This window comes from Pinus tabuliformis, chromosome 5_2 (genome assembly GCF_031772625.1).
Source record: "Pinus tabuliformis cultivar Carrire ecotype Pingquan chromosome 5_2, CPIR1, whole genome shotgun sequence".
NCBI classification, from domain to species: domain Eukaryota; kingdom Viridiplantae; phylum Streptophyta; class Pinopsida; order Pinales; family Pinaceae; genus Pinus; species Pinus tabuliformis.
The window spans coordinates 218,990,411-219,014,493 of record NC_142306.1 but is presented as its reverse complement, the minus strand read 5'-3'; positions in this window follow the sequence as shown (position 1 = coordinate 219,014,493).

The window sequence follows — 24,083 nt, the reverse complement described above, 5'->3', positions numbered from 1 at the left end:
CTGTTTCCAAATACTTGTTTTGAGGAATTGTCTCTAATGTATGGATCAATCCATGCACCCATTCTTCACGTGGAATTCCCTTCCATGTTGTCATGCAGAGTTGGATGTGCTCTCTAGGATCAGTTTGACCATCATACTTATCTTCCAACTATGTTTCTACCTGACTGAACCTTATCCATATCAAACTTCGGCATTCTTCCAAAGTTCCTATATTATTCTTATGTGTACCCCACCATTTAGCAGGAGTAGCTCTTAGGGCTATATCTAGAGCCAACAATCTCTAACACTCTGGTACATGTTCTTCATATTCTTTAAGAAAAGTATTTATATCACCCAAACCATCATAAAAAGGTAAGTCACATAACACAGCTATCATATTGCAAACTTGTTTAGTAACTCTTGCACGTCACCTTGTAGACACTTCATGTAACCTGTTTTGCTAATTTTCCAATTCTTCCTCTGAATTTGAAGCACACGAACTATCATGCTCCCAACTAGAATTTCTTTTAGTAGGGTTAACACAGTCTTTTTATTTTTCTTTCATTTGATAGATGTTATCTATATCAACTGCATTGTACTCCTCTTTAACTAGTTTAGTATACCTTGCTCCTTCTAATGGATCCAAGGGAACGATCACTCTCACATTGTTTATTTCAAATATCATTTGCCTCTTCTTTAAGTTGATTATAGCCATGTTTGAAAATGCCCAATCCAATCCAAATAATGTAGGGTATGGGTTACTATCATCCACAGTTTCTATCAGTTCAAAATCAGTAGTAGTGCGCACCCCTTCAATGTCCACTATAATTCCTGATAATCTTCCTAGAGGAACAACCTTTTGTTGATTCACCATTCTTAGCTAAATAGGTGACCATTGAAACTTTGGTTTACCCATTAACTTGCATGTTTTCTTTTTTAGGACATTAGCTTCAAATCCTAGACCTAAAATAGCTTTGTTCATGTCATATTATCCTATTTTTTACTAAGCTTCATTTCCTTTCCATTTCTCTTACATCTATGTAAACTGTTAACTTCTTACATCTCACTCTGTTGTACTTTTTCAGATGCACAGGAATTTATCAATTCCTGAAGTCCTTCTACATCTCTTTTATCTCACAAAAATTTCATATAAGTTTGAAGGAAAGACTTTAAAGTATCTACCTTATATGTTGCATCTTGTTCCTGTATTGTCAGAGCTTGGCTTTTTGTCTAATATGATACACCACAACTATTCTTTTAATTATACTACGCGCTAGATGTCGAAGCTCATACATCCATAAAGCTTGACTTCGCTTCCATAAAGACTTCTTTTACATTTTGAATATCAAAGATAGGGGCTTTTTTAGTAGCCTTTCTAACCCATGTAGCTCCAGCTTCCTTTTTTCCATCTACTTTATCATTTCCAGCTGCATCTCCACTCCTTGTTACAATATTAATGCGACGTTCATTAGTCCTTGGTTCCACAGTCATCATCTAAATGTTCTGTGTCGACTGTTGATTTTTATTTTCTTCCATTTTTTTCATAAGTACCTAGCACTCCTCAATTACATGATCAAATTATTTTCAATACTTACATGTCTTAGTAGGATTATGACAATCTCTTGCAAAGTGACTGGTCTGGCCACTGTTGTAGCAGATAATCTATCCATGACCTTGACCAGCTCCACCACCTCGACTAGTACCTCGACCTCAGCCTTGATAACCACCTCGACCACTATACTGTCCATGTTTCTCATGTCCATTTTCTTTAGTTTTCATTCTATAGGCATTAGTACTTCACTCCATCATTAACTCATAAGCTCGATCATTATTCTCATCATGCCCTACTGATTTGCAGAATTTGCAATATAAGTTTCTTGGCGATTATACATACTTTTTCAATAGGTAGAATTATTTTTCATGATGTTCACCTCTATTTTTACATATCTCGCACCATAAGCAGTATCTGACATTCAAAAGATTAGGTTCTCCACTAGCCATGTAATTTTTGAAGAGAGGACATTTTTCTTTAGAGTGACCTTCTTATTTTCACTTTGTACACCACAATTATTTACACACTTCCTTACTTTTCCTCATATCTTGTATCAGCAAAGTCAAATTTTCCAGTTTAATCTAGATGTTTTTCATACCTGCATTAGTATCCCCTATAGGCAAATCTTCTAATTTCATTGCAAGTTATAAAGCTTTGGCTTGAGTTTCTATCTTCTGTTGTGACAAAGGAAATCTTATATGTGGGAGTAGTGAAACTATAAACCATTCTTTATGTTGTTGCGGAGCTATGTTGAAACTCACCTGATCCAATAATATCTTGAAGCTTTGGTCAAGTTCCCATATAGACTCAATATGATTTTGTTTGATTTCTTCTAGCTCTATGATACACTACGACTTAGAATTCAACTTCTTAAATTATTTTACTGGCATTGTTTTGATGTTTGTAAATGATCTAATCTGATTGCTTGAATACTTCATGTACCATGTCAGCACACTATCTCGAAACACTGTGACAAGTTGTGGTTTCTTTATAGTTTCATCATGGACCTACTTTGCATAAAAACCATAACTGCTATGGATCCTCTGATCCAGTCCCTTTAAAAATAGGTGTCTTTATAACATCGGCCATAGTTCTTCTCGAAGGGGGAGGGGGAGGGGGTAGGGGAGGTGGATTTGTAAGCGGATGGGGATGGGTGGTAGGAGGATGTTGACAACCAAAATCACCCTGATTACTACTTGATTCTAGCTTCGGAAAACTTTCAAGCTAGAAGGGTGAATACTGTGGAGTCCCTTCAAGGTGATTTTCTTCACTTTTAGACTCACTTAAGAGTCATTTTCTATAAAAGTCTTTGGATCTTGGAAACAATATCTCTTCCTAATTTCTATTATATATATTTTTCCACTTCACGTTGTTCCAGTTTCTTCTTCAGATATTCTCCCAAACATAAGTAACTAATAGTCTGACTAGCTTCGTAAAATTCTCTTTTCACACAAAAGCATTTTAAGCCAAAGGTTTAGAGATTTCAAGAACATACCTTGGAGTCTTTTGAAAAAAAATTGTTCTACTTCACTATAGGACACAATCGAGTCTACTACGAACTTAGTAATGAATCCTCCCAAAATGTTGTCAATCTAGAAGTCAACAACTCTTGAGATCCTATTTTATGTGTTCTTGAGTCATTGTATTAGTTTAGGAGTCCACTCCTTAGGTTCGTCTCCTTTAAAACAATTTTTTCTCTCAGTAAACCTTGATATCCACTTGTATAGCTCAAAATGGAATGAGCCGAAGAAGATTTCATATTGATCTTCAAAAATATACTTCTCCAACCACCTCCTAATTGATATACAAGTGCTTCTATTTTCTTGTTCCGAAAATTCTCGCTCCTTATGTTCTATCCAATCTTGAATTTCTTTCTTCGACGAATGCCACATAAACATCCCTCAAACACATCCTGGTCCCAGAAATGAAACCATTTGTTGGCTTAGGTTCGGCTGACCCAGGTTCAGACTTTACTTCACACCAACAAAACCCTTAATCACTGGCCCTTTTTGCAACGACCTGTAGGAAAGTTGCAGTCTCACCTGAAGTGACTATGGGAGGTTGCAGAACTAGGATTCTGTAGCTTGAGGGATATTGTGATGTGGAAATTTTTATTTTGTTTACGCTTTAATACTTATAAACTACTTTTCATACATAATTTACTTCGCACTTAGATATTACTTTGCAGAATTACATCCAACACTTAAACATAACATAAATATCAATAAACTTCACAGTACTGAAATAAAGTGCAGATAATAAGAAAATCAACACATGAGACACAAATTTCACCGTGGTTCATCCCAATGTCAGACTACATTCACAAAAATTGTTGCTTATAATATAGAATTTGTACAACAAACATTTATTGACCAGCACACTCAGCTGCACGTCGTCTGCGCACTTAGCTACAGACTTAGGCCTTTGCGCACTCAGTTGCAGAGCCTTTCCTTCGCTACAAAACCCAATCACAAATATTTAACCATTCAATACGTGATATGATACTAAGATGATCCTCTTCTTTATTATTGATCCTTATATATACTATTACATGAGGGATTACATCGTTACATTACCATGGACTTGATACCATAGTTTCCAAAATACAAGGGACTATGGTCCAAAACCATCAACATTTACAATATTTTATGCTTTTTATAAAATGGGAGGGGCTTCACTATAAAGCCCCTATGTTTTGCGGTCACTTTTCGGCATGGTCTTCGTTGTGCTCCAACGCTCTACTGTGTGGTCCACTTCGAACTCTGTGGCATCTTTTCTACTATGTCCTTCACAAAACTCAGATTTCTTGCCCAAAATCTGGCCAAGTTGGGTTGTGCCCAACATATTTCTCTATATTTTATGATGTTATGATATGACGTTATATTGACATGTGGTTTAATTTATTATGTGATTTCATGATATATCTTCAATGCAAATATGTTGATGTTAGAACTCATGATGATATTTCAGGATGTAAATAATTTGGTTATTGCATACAGATTTTATGACATGCATGAGCATGCAATTTTTACTATTTAGAATGTTGTGATAATAATGATGTTATGTTATCATGCTTGCATGTGGATAATTTTATTATGATGTTATAACTATTGCAATGATTTCTTGTTGAAATGTGGTGATTGGCAGGTAATCCAAAAATGGCTCGAGAGGGCTAGTTTATTTGATCATCTTGTGGGATCCCATACCTACAAGGGATAATATGTAACACCATATGGGCTAGGGACAGACTCAATCAACACTACATGTGCCATTTCTTCCTTTATCTTGTATATATCTTGATGGATAGCTCTTAAGGGGCTATGGGACCATCTTGAGGTGGTGAAGTGCTTGATATTGGATTAAGATGCCCAAGTCTAGTGGGGATGTAAGGACTTCGATGCCTAGGGTTGTGCACCTTAGGGAGTGTAGAGGGAGTGGGCCAACCTTTTGAGATGCATGGAGTACTATTGCGTGGAGTACTGAGTCGGGTGCCTACCTTAGGGCAGATGAGGTCTAAGCCTTGGTGTGAGCCTTGGGGCCAACCATAATATATGGTATAGACTGATGAGGCTTATGCTTGATTCTGAAAATTAGGAAAAAGTATAAAGGTTCCTTGGTATTTCTCCGGTGTTGTGGAAACTTTCAATGCCTGTTGGTTATACTAGTTCAATAGAGGATGTAGGGAAAACGTGAAGTAATAAATAACTAAATAAAATAAAATGTTAGATTATTCAACTTAATTTTGGGACGAAGTTCGTTAAAGAGGGGGAGTATGTAATGCCCCCTAATAGTAATAAATAAATAAAATAGTAAGTAATAAATTAGAGTTCTAAACAAATATATATATAATTAAACTATAAAAATAGTATGAATAAGTAAATTTAACAAAAAGTAAAAATGAATAAAATAAGAAAGAGTTAAATTAAGAGAAATATCAAACTAAGTAAAACATAAAATAAAGAAATAAAAGTTGGCATGTTGACACATGGAATGTGTGCATGCAAATCCCTTTCCATTTTTTGTTATATTTAATGGATGGTGAGGAGGATGAGATTAATTCATTGATTCATCCATTCTCTTGGAAGAAAAGTGGTGTGAGAGAAAAAAATCCTTGAAAGTATTGTGTTTATTGAGGGCTCGGGGGTGGCTACTTGTAGAAATATTATGTGTAACTGAGCCTATGGTTGGGTGGAGAGTCGTCCCTAAAACTTTGTTAAGGTTAGCGAAATTCAAATAGCATTCAACTCCAAAATCACAAGTAAGGAATATCATCACTACTGGTAACTTGTCTCTTCTCACGTTTTTCAAAATTATATGCTAATTATTTGGATAGTTGTGTGTTGATTATAAATCACATAATTGGTCTAATTATTTGTATGTTTAAAGTGTGGGTTGTTACATAGAGATCAGTTAACTTACAGACACTAATAGTTAACTCAATTAGATTGCTCAATTATAGCAACCAACTAGCACACAACTCATTGAAATCCATATAACTTGAGATAACTGAAAAATAAACTAGTGAAATGCCACATCACTCCATTAACTGACAACTAACTCAAATTTATATGAGATATAATTTGAATTTGCTTCCTTTATTAGTCACAAGTCAAAATAATCCCTTCTTACAATTTTAACAGTTTCTCTTATACCTATTTTACAACATTATGTTTTTGATGTATCTCACAAACTCGATAGGAGGAAATTCCTGGTCTCAAACATGGGAATTGTAATGGTTGAACCATTAATCATATTGGACCATAACATTCAACATCTGAAGTTTGTTTTGGTGGACCAAGTTAACATATAATGGGTCAAGTATAGCCTACGATCTACTACGTTGGAGGATGAGGACATTCTACGTTGAAACTACCTGTCACTTTTCCACCATTTGTGATACCCACTTTAACATATATGTCTACCTATGTTGAGGCCATATTTGTATTTCATGTTTTAATTAATGTAAACTATGTAATATTGATGCATTTCAATTCAACATATGAAGTGACTTATCTAAATGACTTGAAGGATTATGTTTTATTGATTAAATTATCTCATCTATCACTTATCCAATGTATGATTTATCTGATAGAGGATTTGTTAGAGTTGTGACTTCTTTTATCTATGATTTACCTCCAGTATGTTGATATTAGTCAATATTTTTTTTGGGTACATGGATACTGGACCTGATAACATGATGAATATGATCACTTAGCTATATATATATATATATATATATATATATATATATATATATATATATATATATATATATATATATATATATATATATATATATATATATATATTATATATATATATATATATATATATATATATATATATATATATATATATATATATATATATATACTTGTAGATTGAAAGACTATGTGAAAGCCAAGATCCATGCTAATGACTCGGGAATGTCGAGGCATCCAACAAGGAATTGTATGATGTAAATTATTCTATTATATTTTATATCTACTTGATATGCACTATGGTGACATGGGATGAGGTGTAGTTGTAGATGACATGATTTCTCAACTAGATTATTCAATCACAGGTATCCAACCAAAGTTTTAGTGTGGTCAATGATAGGGTGTTAACCCTAGTTATTTGAGGAGGGGTGAAGACATCTCACCATGTAACCTCCATGCCTAGAATTGTGGGAGACCAGTGATGGAAATGCTCCCCCTAGATGTGTGATGACAATTTCCAATTGCTTGATATGGATGTTAGGTCAGTATATCTGACACTTATACCATCTTAGTTCTATTAGTGATTATATTGGTATAGTTGACAATGACATTGACTATTGTAGCATACTGTTATCACTCAGATTTTCCTTGAGGTTGTTAGAAGAAGGAAAGGGGTCTGAGGTAACCACAAACCAACTTTTAAGTATAGAATCTAGCCAATCTGTACTTAGAGAGGGCTCTCTCTTTATGATTTAGCTTTGTTTTATGGGATATTAGGCTAGTTATGAAAGCTTAGGGTTTTTCCTTTTGCTTGTGGTGGAATTCGGGATCAGATGGATAGAACACGGTATTTCAAGCCATTGGGCTATGGAGTCAATTGAATTTTGGCTTAACTAGATCAAGTTGATTTAACAAAGGAAGTTTCACAAGGCAAGATAGCTAAACAAAAGACAAATGATAGATTGAAATGGGTCAAATGGTTTTGAACAGGGATGAAGGGCAATTAAGAATCCTTCAACAAGGTCCAAGATGATGAAAAGGGGTGTTCATTAACAAAAAGCAATTAAGTATTCTTTTTTGAATGATCATAGTGATAAACTATGAAAGCAGGGAGCAATTAAGAATTCGCTGCCAATAATAGTCTAGAAGAAAACATTAAGAAAATAAACGATTTTAAAGATAGAATGCAATAAAGCTCTTTCTGAAATATAACTTTTCGTTTATCATTCAGATATATAACACACATGAATATTTATTAAACCAAAAAAATTGTAAAAACATAAGATATAGAATACCTATTTGTTTCTTGTTTGACACGGGTATCCTATAAAAGTCCTTTTCTTTATTACTTTGTCCAGCCAGCCATACAAAATTTGTTCAACAACACTTCAATTCCAAAAGTAAATTGTCTACAGAAGTGTCTAAAAATCCATCCACAATACTTCAAATGAGGAAGTATTTATACAAAATTTACATCAAAATATCTCCTAACTAAGAGAGATACATTCTAGGAATATTAAATATCTTTTACATGAATATAGAGACAGATGGTCTCGAATGTAGAAACCGAATGTGAATTGATTGTTGTTGTCCCTGTTTTTGTTGAAGGAGCTGGAGGCATGTCCTATGAATGTGTATTTTGCTGTCTTTCTCGTAATTCTGTGCTAGATGATTGATTTTAGCTTTTCATTGATACTCTTTTACCTATGACTGATACTCTTTACCTGTTTTACCATCATTCATCCTTTTTACCAAAACTTACTGTAGTAAATACTTCTATTTACTTCACTTTTTACCATGGTAAATCATAGGATGTCTGTCATGCTATTCCACCAATCATCTTTTGGTATTCTTGTCCTTGTCAGCTTCCTGTATATTTCATCTTCTTTAATATATTTCACAAAATTGGGTTGCACTGGGAATAGGTGCTTCACTTCATGCACAATGTAAAAAGGGTTCTCCAAGCCATCATGGAGAACTTTCCCTGTGGGAAATGCCTTGACTGTAGATGAACTGGCTTGACTGTTAGCTTGCTGATGTAATTTGTTGACATAATCATCCTAAATGATAAGCTTATCATTTATGACTAAAGGACTTGGGAGTCCTTTACTTCGTAAGATGTCAAACATCCTCATGAACTCATCTATGTCTTCCTGCATACTTTGACATCTTCTTTCCAAACCTTGCATCATATTTCTCTTGGTTAATACTTTCTTTATTTCCAGGATGGTAGCAGTCCTATCCTCTATTTCTAATTTTTCCAACTGTTGTCTGTTCCTACTGTTTAGAAAGTTGATTAATCTGTTGGCTTCTTCAGGTTTTCCTCCTATTTCTTCTCTGGTCCTTTGAACTTTTGCAAGAACAAGTTTGACCAAATCAATTTGTTCAAAAATAATTTGAATAGATGACCAAATATCATTGATGGAATCAATGATATTGGTCCACAATATCTTCTTAATGTCTGTCAAAGGCTTTTCAAATGTAAGGTCTTTCTCCAGTGCTTTAATCTGTTGGGTCAAGCCTTTATTTTTCCTCATCTCTTTTGCAAAATTAAACTTTGATACATCATATTTCTGCTCCAAAGTAATGAATTTCTCTTTTACTTTCTGCAGTTTTGTGACTTGGAGTTTCATTTCCTCCATGGACTTGATCAACTCTTCTGTGCTCTTATTTGATGTTCCTACTTGTGATGTACCTGTACCTGTTGCTTCTATAGTTGTAGTTGTTGCCAAAGGAACATTTGGTGCTAAAGCAGTTGCCAATGTAGAAGGAAATGTTGTTGAAACTATAGGCACCATAGTCTGAGGCTCTGTGGTCGACTCACTCTACCTTGACTGAAGTGTTTTATCCAGTTCCTGCTCTGTCTCTTTTAGTTTCTCACTTAGCTTAAAGACTAGGTCCATAAGCTCTTCTTCATTTTTCTTCTCAATCACTTCAATAGTCTAAGGGTGCATAAGTGGTGGCAATTTCAACTTCTTTCTTAGTGTAGCTATATCTTCATTCTTTTTCTTTATTAGGCTCTCTATAGCCTTGATATCCTTTGGGTTATGGCCCAACTCAATAATCAACTCCTCCAATGATTTGATCATGTTGTCCTTTGCCTGTGAGGAGGCATTTTCTAGTTGCAATTGGGTAGTAGTGTTGCTCAGTGAATTTTGCAACCTATGTGCCATCATTGCCTTGCTAGTCAGTGTAGAATAAACCATCTCCCCTGTTTGTTTGTGCAGTTCTATCTGATCTATGGGGTGGATGTCTTTAGCTAAGACCTCAAAATCAGTCTTGAGGTAGTCTGCAAATGACTTGGGCTGTTGTACTATGGGCTTTAGAAAGCTCATTTTCATTTTTCCTTCTTTGATGTCATAAGCTGACATCAATCTGGTTTGATTTGTTGGGGCCATCTTCAAGTATTGAGCATAGGCTTGGGCCTTCAGCTGCTCATTCTTGGTCTTTATTTCCTTGAACTTTCCTTTTATGTCTATGATCTTCTCAGATGAAGATCTGAAAGATGAAACTTCTACACTCTGTTGTCTTTCAAGCTCTTGCCTTTGTGGGCTAGAAGGTGTCCCACCTGTTGGAAATGTATGTAAACTCTCTGCACCTTCCTTTCTCAAATTCCCTTTTGTTTCTTCAAAGAATTCCTCCTCTGAATATGGATTTAGCCTGTGCCTCTTAGCACCAGGTTGGTTTGGAGGACCACTAGCAGGGGTAGCTACTTCCTTGTCTCTTTTCAAGTTCTTTTCCTCATTCAGAGGAGTTTGTACAGCTAGGGGATTTCCCATATTAACCTGAGTTGGATGAGGCTATAGTGGAGCTTGTTCTTCAGAGATTTTAGGCTACTCTGACATCTCTGGTTGTTTTGGTGTTGTAGTACTTGTTCCCTAGTTTTGTTCCTGTGGTGGTTCTGCTGGGGGAGCACTAGTTTCCTTTGTGTGCCTTTGAGAAGTCTCTGTTGTAGAGGCACTAGGCTCTGGTGTTGGCCTTTGAATAGATTCAACTGGTACTTGTTCAAAAGAGTCTAGGTCAAGTCTCTTTTCTAAGTCTTTCATCACATTCTCTACCTCAACTTGATCACTATCCATTTCAACCAGAGTTCCTTCCTTCCATTCATCCATATTTGCAAACTGTTCTATCTCAGGGACTCTGTGATGGATATAGGGTGAAAACTTATGTTTCATTCTCCTATCACAAATGAAACCTTGTGGGTCATATCTCCAAGCAAAGCTTTTCTTGAGTTTCATTGTTGTTTCTATGATTTCTTCTGCTCTTTTCCCTGCTTCTCTATTGTTACATACAAATGGACCTAAGTGATCTTTCATCCTTAATTGGGCTTTCTTCTTTGCCTTGATGAAATGAATTTGGTCAGAGTTTAACATTTTTCTGTAATATTCCAAGGCAAACAATCTCACAGGGACATACTTAGGCAGCGTGAAAGGAGGGAGCTCACAAGCATAGATTTGGATCTCTGTGCAATTCTTGTACAAGTACCAATCACCTATCTTGTACTGCTTTGATAGTTGCAAAATTTTCTTAATCTCATCACTAATCCTAGGAGGAGGATTTCCTGTTAGCATGGTGGTCACAGGGTGGACAAACTAGTCAATGAATTCATTGTATGAATAGGGACAAGTATATGAATAGTGGAAGATGGAAGTCTAGAAATGACTGATCTGGGAATACCTATAGTATCAAGCTTATTCACAGAGAATGGGAACTTGTCAGATTGATAGTAAAGGAAAAGGTGATATATGAATGTAGAATACTTGAATACCTTTTCATTTTCCAGTCTCATGAACTGGTCATGGATTTTCTCAGCAATGAAAGTAACATAGTTGTATTTGACAGCAAGAGACTAAACAGGGGTAAAAATGGACATGAAAACTAGGGTCAATTCATCAACAAACTCACTGGTATTGAAACCCATTACAGTAGCAATCATATTAACAATGTTTTTGCCTATCTCAGTGAAAAAACATGTTAGATAGGGAGGAGGATTTTTTGGTATGTGATCTTTGTCTATGAAGGTGTGGCAAATGTGACTGAGTTCAGACTGGGACATTTTAGAAGCTTTCTCTAGTAATTCCCCAAGGGAAATGGGGTGAGGTTTTGACCAGGCTAAAACTGTAGCATTTCATTGATTGAGTCTGCAGTAATTGTGAAGAGAACAGTTTGATTGGGGGACATTGTTGCTCTGAGGGTAGGATTATAATTGGCTTGACATTGATGGATAATGTCAGGGAAAATGTGCATAGAAGGGAGCATATACCTTGGGAGATTTGATTCCCAAAGTACTACGGTATCAAAGCCATTCATGTAATTGTCCCGGCATTGACAACATACTTTCAAGGAGTTATTATCAGTTTTAGGAGTAGTGATAGGAAGTACATTGAGGGCCAAGGGGGTTTTCATTTCTATTTCTTGTGGATCCAGAGATGGAAATGGGGTTTTTGAATATAGTTGGTGAAACGAGGGGTCCTGGGAGTCTTCAATTTAAATTTCGCAACTGAATTACAATGAATTTTGGGGTTTTCAACGTAATCACAGAGGAAATTAAGTATTTACAAGGTTTCTGAAAGGAAACTGGTAAATACCCGTTTTTTGAGTGACTGGTAATGGAGTGTAGGTTCACTGGGTGCAAATGATGGATTGGAGCGGTGACAGACTGTAAATTTCAGGGTGGCTGATGGTTGGCATACGCGTTGGTTGACTTCACGTTCTGGTTGCATGCATGGGTTTTTGGAATAAGGATGAAAACTGTTTTGACTTTGTTTTTTATGCAAAGTCAGGGCTTTTGGTGTGTTTTGTGACACGGATAAGTGGCGTCAGCGGAGGGGCGATTGGACGTTTTGTCATTAGCGGGAGGTGGTAAGTAGGTTTCATCGCATTGCATTTGGAGGGTAAGTGCTATTTGGGAGGGACTGCGCGATTCCATACACTGCTTGACACGTAGCATGGGTACTGTTCACGAAACCACTCACCATCACACATTAAAAGTCGACCACAGAGGCCCATCCGATATGTGCGATGACCGTTGGATCTGCAGGATCCGATCGAACAGTGGTCGGGGAGATGAAGTGATTGGCAGATATGGAGGGCGGGCTCGATATAAATTAAAAGAAATTAATCATATCGGGGTTAATTTTATTGGTTATAGAGTTATTAATTAGTCCAAATGACATAATTAATCCTCGTTAAATGGTGGATGGATCAGGTTCTTAATTAGCTATAGATTAGTTAATTAATTCCTTTTATTTATTTGTTTTATGGTTATATTTAACCAAGGGGCGGGATATATAATAATTTTGGGTTTTATATAGTAATTATAATACGGGTTGGGTATTTTTGTTTTATTTGGGAATTATATAATAAAAAATTAGTGGTTAATATGACCAAATGAATGAAAAAGTGCTAAGTCCAATGTTTTCTGAAAATATTTCATCATATAACATATTGACTTAGGTAAAGTGTATAAACGGGGTTTTCATGGGGATTTATTTCAATTTACCTATGTAAAAAACGATTTTACTTAGGAAAAGTTTTATCAAAGGAATGAGTGATCTTATGAGGGGATAATGTTGATGAAAGGGACTTAAATACTTTAGGCATTTCCAATTATTGGGCTGAGGGTCCGGTCCCTCCAAAAGTCAGAGAAATGCTTTGAGCCCCTCTAACTTTGGTGATTACCTTTAGCTCTTAGGGAATTAGTGAATATTTTAGGGGAATGAGTAGGGAAGTTAATTATTTTGACTTTGAATGTTGATGTGCTTTTCCATGTGATACATGCCTTTGCCTAGTGATGAAAGTAAAAGATTTAAGCATTGAACTTAACCATTCACCACACGTTTATTCTGCAACCATCATCTACTTACCCTACCTACTTTATCCTAGAATTTTCAATTCTTTATTAGGGTGCACTTAGACTGGCAAAACCCTTATCAACTTTATTTTTCTTTTACATAGTGATACCTATCTAAGCCTACACTTATTACATCCAGGGGCTCAAATTAAACTGTTGAGCTCCTTTTTCACTCTACCTATCTACTTATCTGCCAAGATTACACTATTTGGTCAGATCCTTATTCTCTATTTCTAAAACATGAAATTGAAAGCATGAAATAACCAAGTTTAAATTGTTTGGTTACCATGGATTGTGGAATAGGTAACAAATTGCACACAATCTTTATTATATGTGAAAATAAATAGTAGTGGCATTTAGTCTTGCACACTTTCATGGTCTTTTCTTTTTGTTGGGGTTCATTTTCTTTTCATTTTTTCGACCTTTTCTTTATTCTTTTTACCCTTTTATTCTTTTTCTAGGGTGTACCCTCTTTACATTTTTTAACTTTTTTATTTTTTGACAAATATGGAAAACATTTGCAACAAGTAAAGGTATGAACATATTTCATAACAAGATCAAGTCAATCATGATATATGAAACCTATTGGTATAGGGGCATAACAGTGGCTCCACTCGGGGATGGCTTTTCTTGGTGGAAAGTCAAGAACAATAGATCAGTAGCCTCTGAATGACTTTGACTGTGCTCTGCAATCTTCCTTTTGCCTGCTGCTTTATGTATATGTATGACAATAATACTTCTGAAGCTTAGAGCCTTCTCTTCGAGCTTCAACTTCACAAACTTACCATCCAATGAACAATGAACATTACAAAAGATATAATATGTACAGTTAGGAACATGGTAATATCAGTAACTAGGATCAAATTAATGCTTCAACATCTGACCATTGACTGGTCCTCCTTCAACTTCTGTACCATCTAACTCTTTAAGAAAATATGCATTGTTTCCTATGAAAGCATAGATGATGTATGGTCCTTTCCACAGGAAGTCAAACTTCCCATGTTTCCCCTTGTCCTCTCTTCTTGAATCCCATCTCAATAATTTATCTCCAAGGTAGAAATCGTCTGCCTTGGTTCTTCTGTCAAATATCTTCTTGAGTTTTTCCTGCAATACTTGGGATCTTTGGTACACCTCCTCCCTGGTCTGTTGTAGATTAATGGTCTGGCTTATCCTTCTTTGTATATCATTAGGTTCCACTTGAGCTTCTTGGAGTATTTTCATGACAGGAACCCATAATGATGAAGGAAAAACAACCTCCATACCATATACTAACTCAAAGGGACTAGTTCCAATGGATTTTTTGGTTGTAAGCTTGTCTTCCCACAAAGCATTGATCAATTTTTTGTTCCAAGTTTTCTGCTTTTCCTCCAACAGTTTTTTGATGATATTAATTAGAATCCTGTTAGAATATTCTGCAAGTCCATTCCCTTGAGGGTAGTAGGCTGTGGAATGACCCAATGTGATGTGATACTTGTTATAGATATTAATCATTTTCTTTGATTTAAAGGCTGCAGCATTATCAGTAATGATTTTAGTGGGGCAACCAAATCTGGACAAAATATTGGTATTTAGGAAACCTATGATAACAATGTCATAGGCTTGTCTGGAGGGAACGACTTCTATCCATTTAGTAAAATAGTCAGTTGCAGTGAGTATCCATTTTTGTTAGCCACAAGAGGGTGGATGAATTTCTCCAATGATGTCGAGATTCCAATGTTCAAAAGGTTTCTCAGTGAAAATAGGTTTCAAGGGTAAAGGTAACAATTTTCTTTTTCCTTCAATGATTTGGCATTTATGGCAAGAAGTTACAAATTTCTTCACATCTGCAAACAAGGTTGACCAATAGAATCCATCCCTTAGGATTTTGTTAGTAGTTGACTTCCAATAGAGATGTCCACCACAATCCCCTCCATGAAATTCTTTGAAAGCCTTGTTAGCTTCATCTTTTAATAAACAATTTAACAAAATTCCTTCATGATTTCTCCAAAAAAGAGTATTATCTAAGATAAAAAACTTTGAAGCTTTCATTTTCAAAAATCTATTGTTGGTTCTAGATAACCCTAGAGGAGCCTGCAGGTTTTGTAAAACATAAATTATATCAGCATACCAAGGTGAATCTGAAAAGGCCTGGCTGATTTGTGGAGTCGCCAACTCCTGCTCGTTATCCAGCTCTGCAATGAGGTTTATGTCTAGGGCTTAACAATTGGTTTCTACCATCAGTTTGGCCAATCCCTGACCTTTTATAAGCTTGGTTGGTTTTATCTCTATATCATACTCTAAGATAGTAGCTATCCATTTTCCTCCTTTACCATCAACTCCATCTTGAGTTAGGATGTCTTTGACTGCTACATTAGGAACATAAGCTATTACATGAGAGTATAATATATAGACTCTGAAATCTTTAATATCTTTTACCAGTGCAAAAGCTTGTTTCTCAATTATTTTGTATTTTAATGATGCATCTCTGAGTGCTTTACTAAACAAGGCTATAGTTTTTTCGCATCCCTGATCATCCTTTTGTAGTAAAACTATAGCTATGGTGTGTTTTGATGCAAAAGAAAAAATGATGAAGTCTCTATCAAACTGTGGACTCATGAGGACTAGTGTTCTAGTTAAGGCCATTTTGATTTCTTCAAATGATTTCTTGGCCTCTACTATCCATTTGATACTTGAATCCTTTTTTAGCATGTTATTTAATGATCTAATGAGTTCAACTAAGTTAGAAATAAATCTCCTTAAAAAAATTATCTTATCTAGGAAAGCCTAAAGCTCTTTAATACTTCTTCGATGGGGTATCTGTAAAATAGCTTCAATCCTAGAAGGGTCAATTCGAATGCCATCCTTGGTAATGATGTGACCTAAAATTTTACCTTCCTCCAGACCGAACAGGGACTTCTCTGGATTCAAATAAATACCATACTTTCTGTATTTTAAAAAGACTTGCCTGAGATGCTCCAAGTGTTGTTGATCTGATTTAGAAAAAATAGTTAGATCATCTAGTTATATAATAAGAAAATAATGAATTTCTTTGGCAAAAGCAATGTCCATTGCTCTTTGGAAGGTTGCTCATGCATTTTTTAGTCCAAATGGTATTTTGATGTACATGAAAGTACCCCATGGTGTTGTAAAAGTAGTTTTTTCTTGGTCATCAGGATGAACCAAGATTTGGTTATATCCTAAAAACCCATCTAAAAGTGAAATTCTAGAAGAACCCACTACCCTTTGCAAAATATGATCCATTTTGGGTAAAAGATAGTTATCTTTAAGAGAGACTTTATTTACATTTCTCAAGTGAACACATAATCTGATTTCCCCTGTTTTCTTCTTAGTAGGTACTAGGTTAGACACCCATTCAGAAAATCTAATAGAGGCAATAATTCCTGCTTCGTACATGCATTTAATCTCTTTTTCAATTGATGGTAATAACACAGGGTTAATTCTTCTGAGTTTTTGTTTAAATGGATTTTGATCTTCTTTTAAAGGGATGGTATGTTGAATGATAGAGGTGTCATATGACTTCAAATCTTCATAACTCCAGGAAAAAACATCCTGAAATTCTCTCATAAGTTCAACATATTTTAATTTCTGATCAGGAGGCAAAGATTTTGACAATTTAATCAATTTAGGATCATCTTGTGTTCCTAGATTATAATCCATAATATCTTCCTTTCATGGCTCCATTTTAGGTTCTTGGGAATGTCATTAGAGTCAAAAAAATCTTCCAAAGGAGTTAATCCCTTGGGTATAGGATTATCCTTTAGATTTATGCCCTCTGTTTCTTCTTCAATTATTTCATCTAGGTCCATTTGTTTCAGGTCTTGAATTTCTTTTTGTGTGAATTTTGTAGGATGAAGCATATTTGTTGAATTCTCTTCCGAAATGTTAATTTCTACCTCACCAGTATTATCAAAACTAGTATATGTATCAACATCTATGTTAATGTTAAAAAAATCTTCATCTAATGTTAAAAAATTATCAATCTACTTATCACTATCAAATCCCTGCCAATTCTTAAGATTATCAAGGATGGCTGGTCTGTGCCTAATCTCAGCAGTATACTAATGATTAGGTTGGAAGGGTAATTTGTAGGTGCTGGCAAACATGGCCAAGCTGTGGGCTTGCATGTTGTGTTTTCTAGGGATAGTTGCAAGCTGGGTTTCCAAAAAAGTGTTGAGAATTTCTATGATTGTTCCTCTATAATATCCTATTCTAGGATCTCTGGTTAAGTAAGTTCCTTTAATATGTTTAATTATTAGTTCTAAATCTCCTATGACAAACACCCTAATAGCACCTAATCTTTTAACAAGTTTAAGACCTAACAAGAGAGCATCATATTCTGCCATATTATTGGTGCATCTAAAATTTAATCTGTAGGCATGGCCTTCAACATGATCATTTTCTAAATTATACACCCAAACTCCTACTCCTACTCCTAGTTTATTTACTGAGCCATCAAATTCTAAATGCCAAAGGATTTCATGCTCATAATTTGTGTCTGGGGTAGTAGGAACTTGTTTAACCATGGCATCTGGGTCTTCATTGTCATCTGACTTTTCTTTATTATTTGATATTTCCTTAACATAAACAGTTGATTTTTCTTTTTTTATTTCTTTTGGTTCTACTGCTAAAAATTTAAGATTATCAATTTCTGGATCTATTTCAGCATTATAAAGAATAAATGAATCCATGTCAGAGTGTACTGAGTAGATGGGGAAATTTTGAGGTCTTTCCTCACTAGTTACTACGTATTTCATCAATGTTTCTCTGTATAGTTTCTTGGCTTGTCCAAAAACTGATATAGTGGCATATGACATAACCAATTGAAGAGATCCCTAAAGCTTAGCACCATAGGATTTGGGCAATAGCATGCCATATTTGGTTGGTATATCTGCTACCACTATGTCCATTAAAATTGATTTTGTAGGGTATTGAACCAATGAAACACACAAGTCTTTTATCAATCCTAAACATCTCACCTGACTGGAGTCAAAAGAAATCAAATGTTTGTATGGTCTAGTGATGTCTAGTTCTAGCTTTTCTATGACAGACTTGGGCATGAGATTATGAGAAGCACCAGAGTCAAACATGGCATTGTGAAGAATCTTATCATGTATGTTTAGCTTAACATAGAGGGGAGGAATTCCTCCTTATAATGGTTTACCATTCACTTCCGAGCCAAAGATTAATTCGGATTGAACATCAAAAAGGTTAACTGAGTCTTCAATTCTAGTAATTTTCAGTGATCTATTAATTTGAGTTTGGTAGGCATCATGTTTAGGTAATTTAGATAATGGGACAGAAATTTTTATCTTTCCTACTTTTGTTTCTAGATTAAAGGGTTTTTCTATTTAGGCTTTTTTATTTCAAGCAGCAGTGTTTTCTCTGTTTTCTGTGTTTTCTATGTCTTTTTCCTTTTCAGGATTAGAATCATGATTTGCTGATTCTCCTAGATCAACCTTTGGAGGTTCTTCTATAGTTTCCTTGGAAGGAATGGAAGTGTAAGGTTGTTCATTGTTTGGTTGATTATCAGAGATATCTTCAATTATGGAGTTAGAGGGGTTAGTGTTTGATCTAGAAAAAATTTGCAAAGGTTTAGTTATTGTCTTACCATTTTTAGGCTGATTTGGAACCGTTTTCCTGTTTGTTTCAAGGACATCAATTCTTCTACTTCTTAGATTGTATTGCTTGTGCACCTCAAAGATGGTTGAGTCATATCCCTGTCTAAAGTCGAACGATTCTCCTGATTGGGTTTGGAACTGTTTAAGTATGTGGGCCTCTTGATCATCTTGGGATAGGAAAACTTCTCTTTCATCATTAAGCCCCATCAAGTTAATTTGAGTATCTTCTTTTGGGCCTTAAGAGTGAGAAGCTTCTGCATAGTTCTTTTGGAAAGTGGGTCTAATTTTTTGATCAGGACCATTCTTTCCAGTGTTCCGCTTTTGATTTTTTCTGAAATTAGGATTTCTTCCTGTATTAGTTTGCTGGTTATCCCATGGAGATTTCCTTTCAATTGTCCCCACTATGTCTCCTAGTCTATCCATTCCTTTCATTATGAAATCTAGCTTTTGTTCAAAGGGTGAGTTTCTTCTTTTAATGGTATCCTCCTTTGACTCCTGGCCTTGGCTCTTTTAGATAGCAGGTTGGCTTCAACACTAACTGCTATGCTTTGCATATATTCCAAAGTAGGGGGGTTTTGTTCTCTCAATTGGAAAGCCATATCAGAATCAAATCCATCTGGGAATTTGATTAAGGCTAAACCAGGTGGGGCCCTAAAATCTAATGGAATGGCATTATACACAATGTTAAATATAGTGCAATAGTCTTGGACAGTTTCATGGGGTCCTCTTTTTAAGTTTTCATATTGAGATTAAATCTGAAGGGGATCTTTCCTTTTCTCCCATCTATTTAGGAATTGCTAATATAAAGTTCTTAAACTATCTATACTATTGGGTGTTAAGGCTCTGAACCAAGTTCTAACATCTCCAGTAAGGCTTTGTACAAAAATCCTCATTTGAACATCAGTAGTGTCTATTTCATATATTTCGAAATAATCAGTCATTTTCCTAGTATGTTGCTGGGCAGTGTAGGTTCCAAGCCATCATAGAGAACTTTCCTTGTGGGCAATGCCTTGACTGCAGATGAACTAGCCTGACTGTGAGCTTGCTGATGTAATTTGTTGACATAATCGTCCTAAACCATAAGCTTATCATTTATGACTAAAGGACTTGGGAGTCTTTTACTTCGTAAGATGTTAAACTTCCTCATGAACTCATCTATCTCTTCCTGCATTCTTTGACATCTTCTTTCCAAGCCTTGCAGCATATTTCTCTTGGTTAATAATTTCTTTATTTCAAGGCTGGTAGCAGTCCTATCCTCTATTTCTAATTTTTCCAACTGTTGCCTGTTCCTACTGTTCATAAAGTTGATTAATATGTTGGCTTCTTCATGTTTTCCGCCTAGTTCCTCTTTGGTCCTTTGAACTTCTACAAGAGCAGGTTTGACCAAATCAATTTGTTCAAAAATACTTTGAATAGATGACCAAATATCATTGATGGAATCAATGATATAGGTCCACAATATCTTCTTAATGTCTGTCAAAGGCTTTTCAAATGTAAGGTATTTCTCCAGTCCTTTAATCTGTTGGGTCAAGCCTTTATTTTTCCTCATCTCTTCTGCAAAATTAAACTTTGATACATCATATTTCTGCTCTAAAGTAATGAATTTCTCTTTTACTTTCTGTAGTTCTGCGACTTGGAGTTTCATTTCCTCCATGGACTTGATCAACTCTTTTGTGCTTTGATTTGATGTTCCTGCCTGTGATGTACCTATACCTATTGCTTCTATAGTTGTAGCTGTTGCCAAAGGAACATTTGGTGCTAAAGCAGTTTCCAATGTAGAAGGGACTGCAGTTGAAGCTATAGGCACCACAGTCTGAGGCTCTGTGGTCGACTCACTCTGCCTTGACTGTAGTGTTTTCTCCAATTCCTACTCTGTCTCTTTTAGTTTCTCACTTAGCTTAAATACTAGGTCCATTAGATCTTGTTCATTTTTCTTCTCAATCACTTCAGTGGTCTGATAGTGCATAAGTGGTGGCAATTTCAACTGCTTTCTCAATGCAGCTATATCTTTAGTCTTTTTCTTTATTAGGCTCTCTGCAACCTTGATATCCTTTGGGTTATGGCAGAACTCAATAATCAACTCCTCCAATGATTTTATCCTGTTGCCCTTTGCCTGTGAGGAGACCTTTTGTAGTTGCAATTGGGCAGTAGTGTTGCTCAGTGAATTTTGCAACCTATGTGCCATCATTGCCGTGCTAGTCAGTGTAGAATAAACCATCTCCCTTGTTTGTTTGGGCAGTTCTATCTGGTCTATGGGGTGGATGTCTTTAGCTAAGACCTCAAAATCAATCTTGAGGTAGTCTACAAATGATTTGGGTTGCTGTACTGTGGGCTTTAGAAAGATCATTTGCATTTTTCCTTCTTTGATGTCATAAGTTGACATCAATCTAGTTTGATTTGTTGGGACCATATTCAAGTATTGAGCATAGGCTTGGGCCTTCAGTTGCTCATTCTTGGTCTTTATTTCCTTGAACTTTCCTTTTATGTCTATGATCTTCTCAGATGAAGATCTAAAAGATGAAACTTTTACACTCTGTTGTCTTTCAAGCTCTTGCCTTTATGGGCTGGAAGGTGTCCCACCCGTTGGAAATGTATGTAAATTGTCTCCACCTTCCTTTCTCAAACTCCTTGTTGTTTCCTCAAAGAATTCTTCCTCTGAATATGGATTTAGCATGTGCCTGTTAGCACCAGGCTAATCTGGAGGACAATTGGCAGGGGTAGTTACTTCCTTGTCTCTTTTCAAGTTCTTTTCCTCATTCAGAGGAGTTTGTACAACTGGGGGATTTTCCATATTAACCTGAGTTGGATGAGGCTGTGGTGGAGCTTGTTCTTCGGAGATTTCAGGCTGCTCTAACATCTCTGGTTGTTCTGATGTTATAGTACTTGTTACCCGGTTTTTTTCCTGTGGTGGTTTTTTTGGGGGAGCACTAGTTTCCTGTGTGTGCCTTTGAGAAGTCTTTGTTGTAGAGGCACTAGGCTCTGGTGTTGTCCTTTGAGTAGATTCAACTGGTACCTGTTCAAAAGAGTCTATGTCAAGTCTCTTTTCAAAATCTTTCATCACATTCTCTACCTCAACTTGATCACTATCCATTTCATCTAGAGTTCCTTCCTTCCATTCATCCATATTTGCAAATTGTTCTATCTTAGGGACTCTATGATGGATATAGGGTGAAAGATTATGTTTCATTTGCCTATCACAAATGAAACCTTGTGAGTCATATCTCCAAGCAAAGCTTTTCTTGAGTTTCATTGTTGTTTCTATGATTTCTTCTGCTCTTTTCCCTACTTCTCTATTGTTACATACAAATGGACCTAAGTGATCTTTGATCCTTAATTGAGCTTTCTTCTTTGCCTTGGTGAAATGAATTTGGTTAGAGTTTAACATTTGCTTGTAATATTCCAAGGCAAACAATCTCATAGGGACATACCTAGGCATCTTGAAAGGAGGGAGCTCACAACCATACATTCGGATCTCATTGTGATTCTGGTGCAAGTACCAGTCACCTATCTTGTATTGCTTTGACAGTTGCAAAATTTTCTTAATCTCATCACTAATCCTAGGAGGAGGATTTCATGTCAGCATGGTGGTCACAGGGTGGACAAATTGGTCAATGAATTCATTGTATGAATATGGACAAGTATATGAATAGTGGAAGATGGAAGTCTAGAAAATGACTGATCTGGGATTACCTCTGGTATCAAGCTTATTCACAGAGAATGGGAACTTGTCAGACTGATAGTAAAGGAAAAGGTGATATATGAATTTAGAATACTTGAATACCTTTTCATTTTCCAGTCTCATGAACTAGTCATGGATTTTCTTAGCACTGAAAGCAGCATAGTTGAATGGGAACTTGTCAGACTGATAGTAAAGGAAAAGGTGATATATGAATTTAGAATACTTGAATACCTTTTCATTTTCCAGTCTCATGAACTAGTCATGGATTTTCTCAGCACTGAAAGCAGCATAGTTGTATTGGACAGGAAGAGGCTCACCAAGGGTAAAAATGGACATGAAAACTAGGGTCAATTCATCAACAAACTCACTGGTATTGAAACCCATTACAGCAACAATCATATTAATAATGTTTTTTCCTACCTCACTGAAAAAACATGTGAGATAGGGAGGAGGATTTTAGGGTATCTGATATTTGTATATGAAGGTGTGGCAAATGCGACTGAGTTCAGACTAGGACATATTAGAAGCTTTCTGTAGTAATTCCCTAAGGGAAATGGGGGTGAGGTTTTGACTGGGCTGAAATTGTAGCATTTCATTGATTGAGTCTACAGTAATTGTGAAGAGAACAGTTTGATTGGGGGACATTATTGCTCTGAGGGTGGGATTATAATTGGCTTGACATTGATGGATAATGTCAGGGAAAATGTGCACAGAAGGGAGCATATACCTTGGGAGATTTGATTCCCAAAGTCCTATGGTATCAGAGCCATTCATGTAATTGTCCCGGCATTGACAAAATACTTTCAAGGAGTTATTATCAGTTTTAAGGTCTTTTATTTCAAAATATTTATCGGCTAAGGATAGATAATACAAATCTCTATGAGGAGTAGTGATAGGAAGTACATTGAGGGCCAAGGGGGTTTCCATTTCTAGTTCTTGTGGATTCAGAGATGGAAATGGGATTTTTGAATAGAGTTGGTGAAACGGGGGTTCTTGGGAGTCTTCAATTTAAATTTTGCAACTGAATTAGAATGACTTTTTGGGTACTCAACATAATCACAGAGGAAAATAAGTATTTAGAAGGTTTCTAAAAGAAAACTGGTAAATACCTATTTTTTGAGTGACTGGTAATGGAGTGCAGGTTCACTGGGTGCAAATGATGGACTGGAGTGGTGTTTGACTATAAATTTCAGGGTGAATG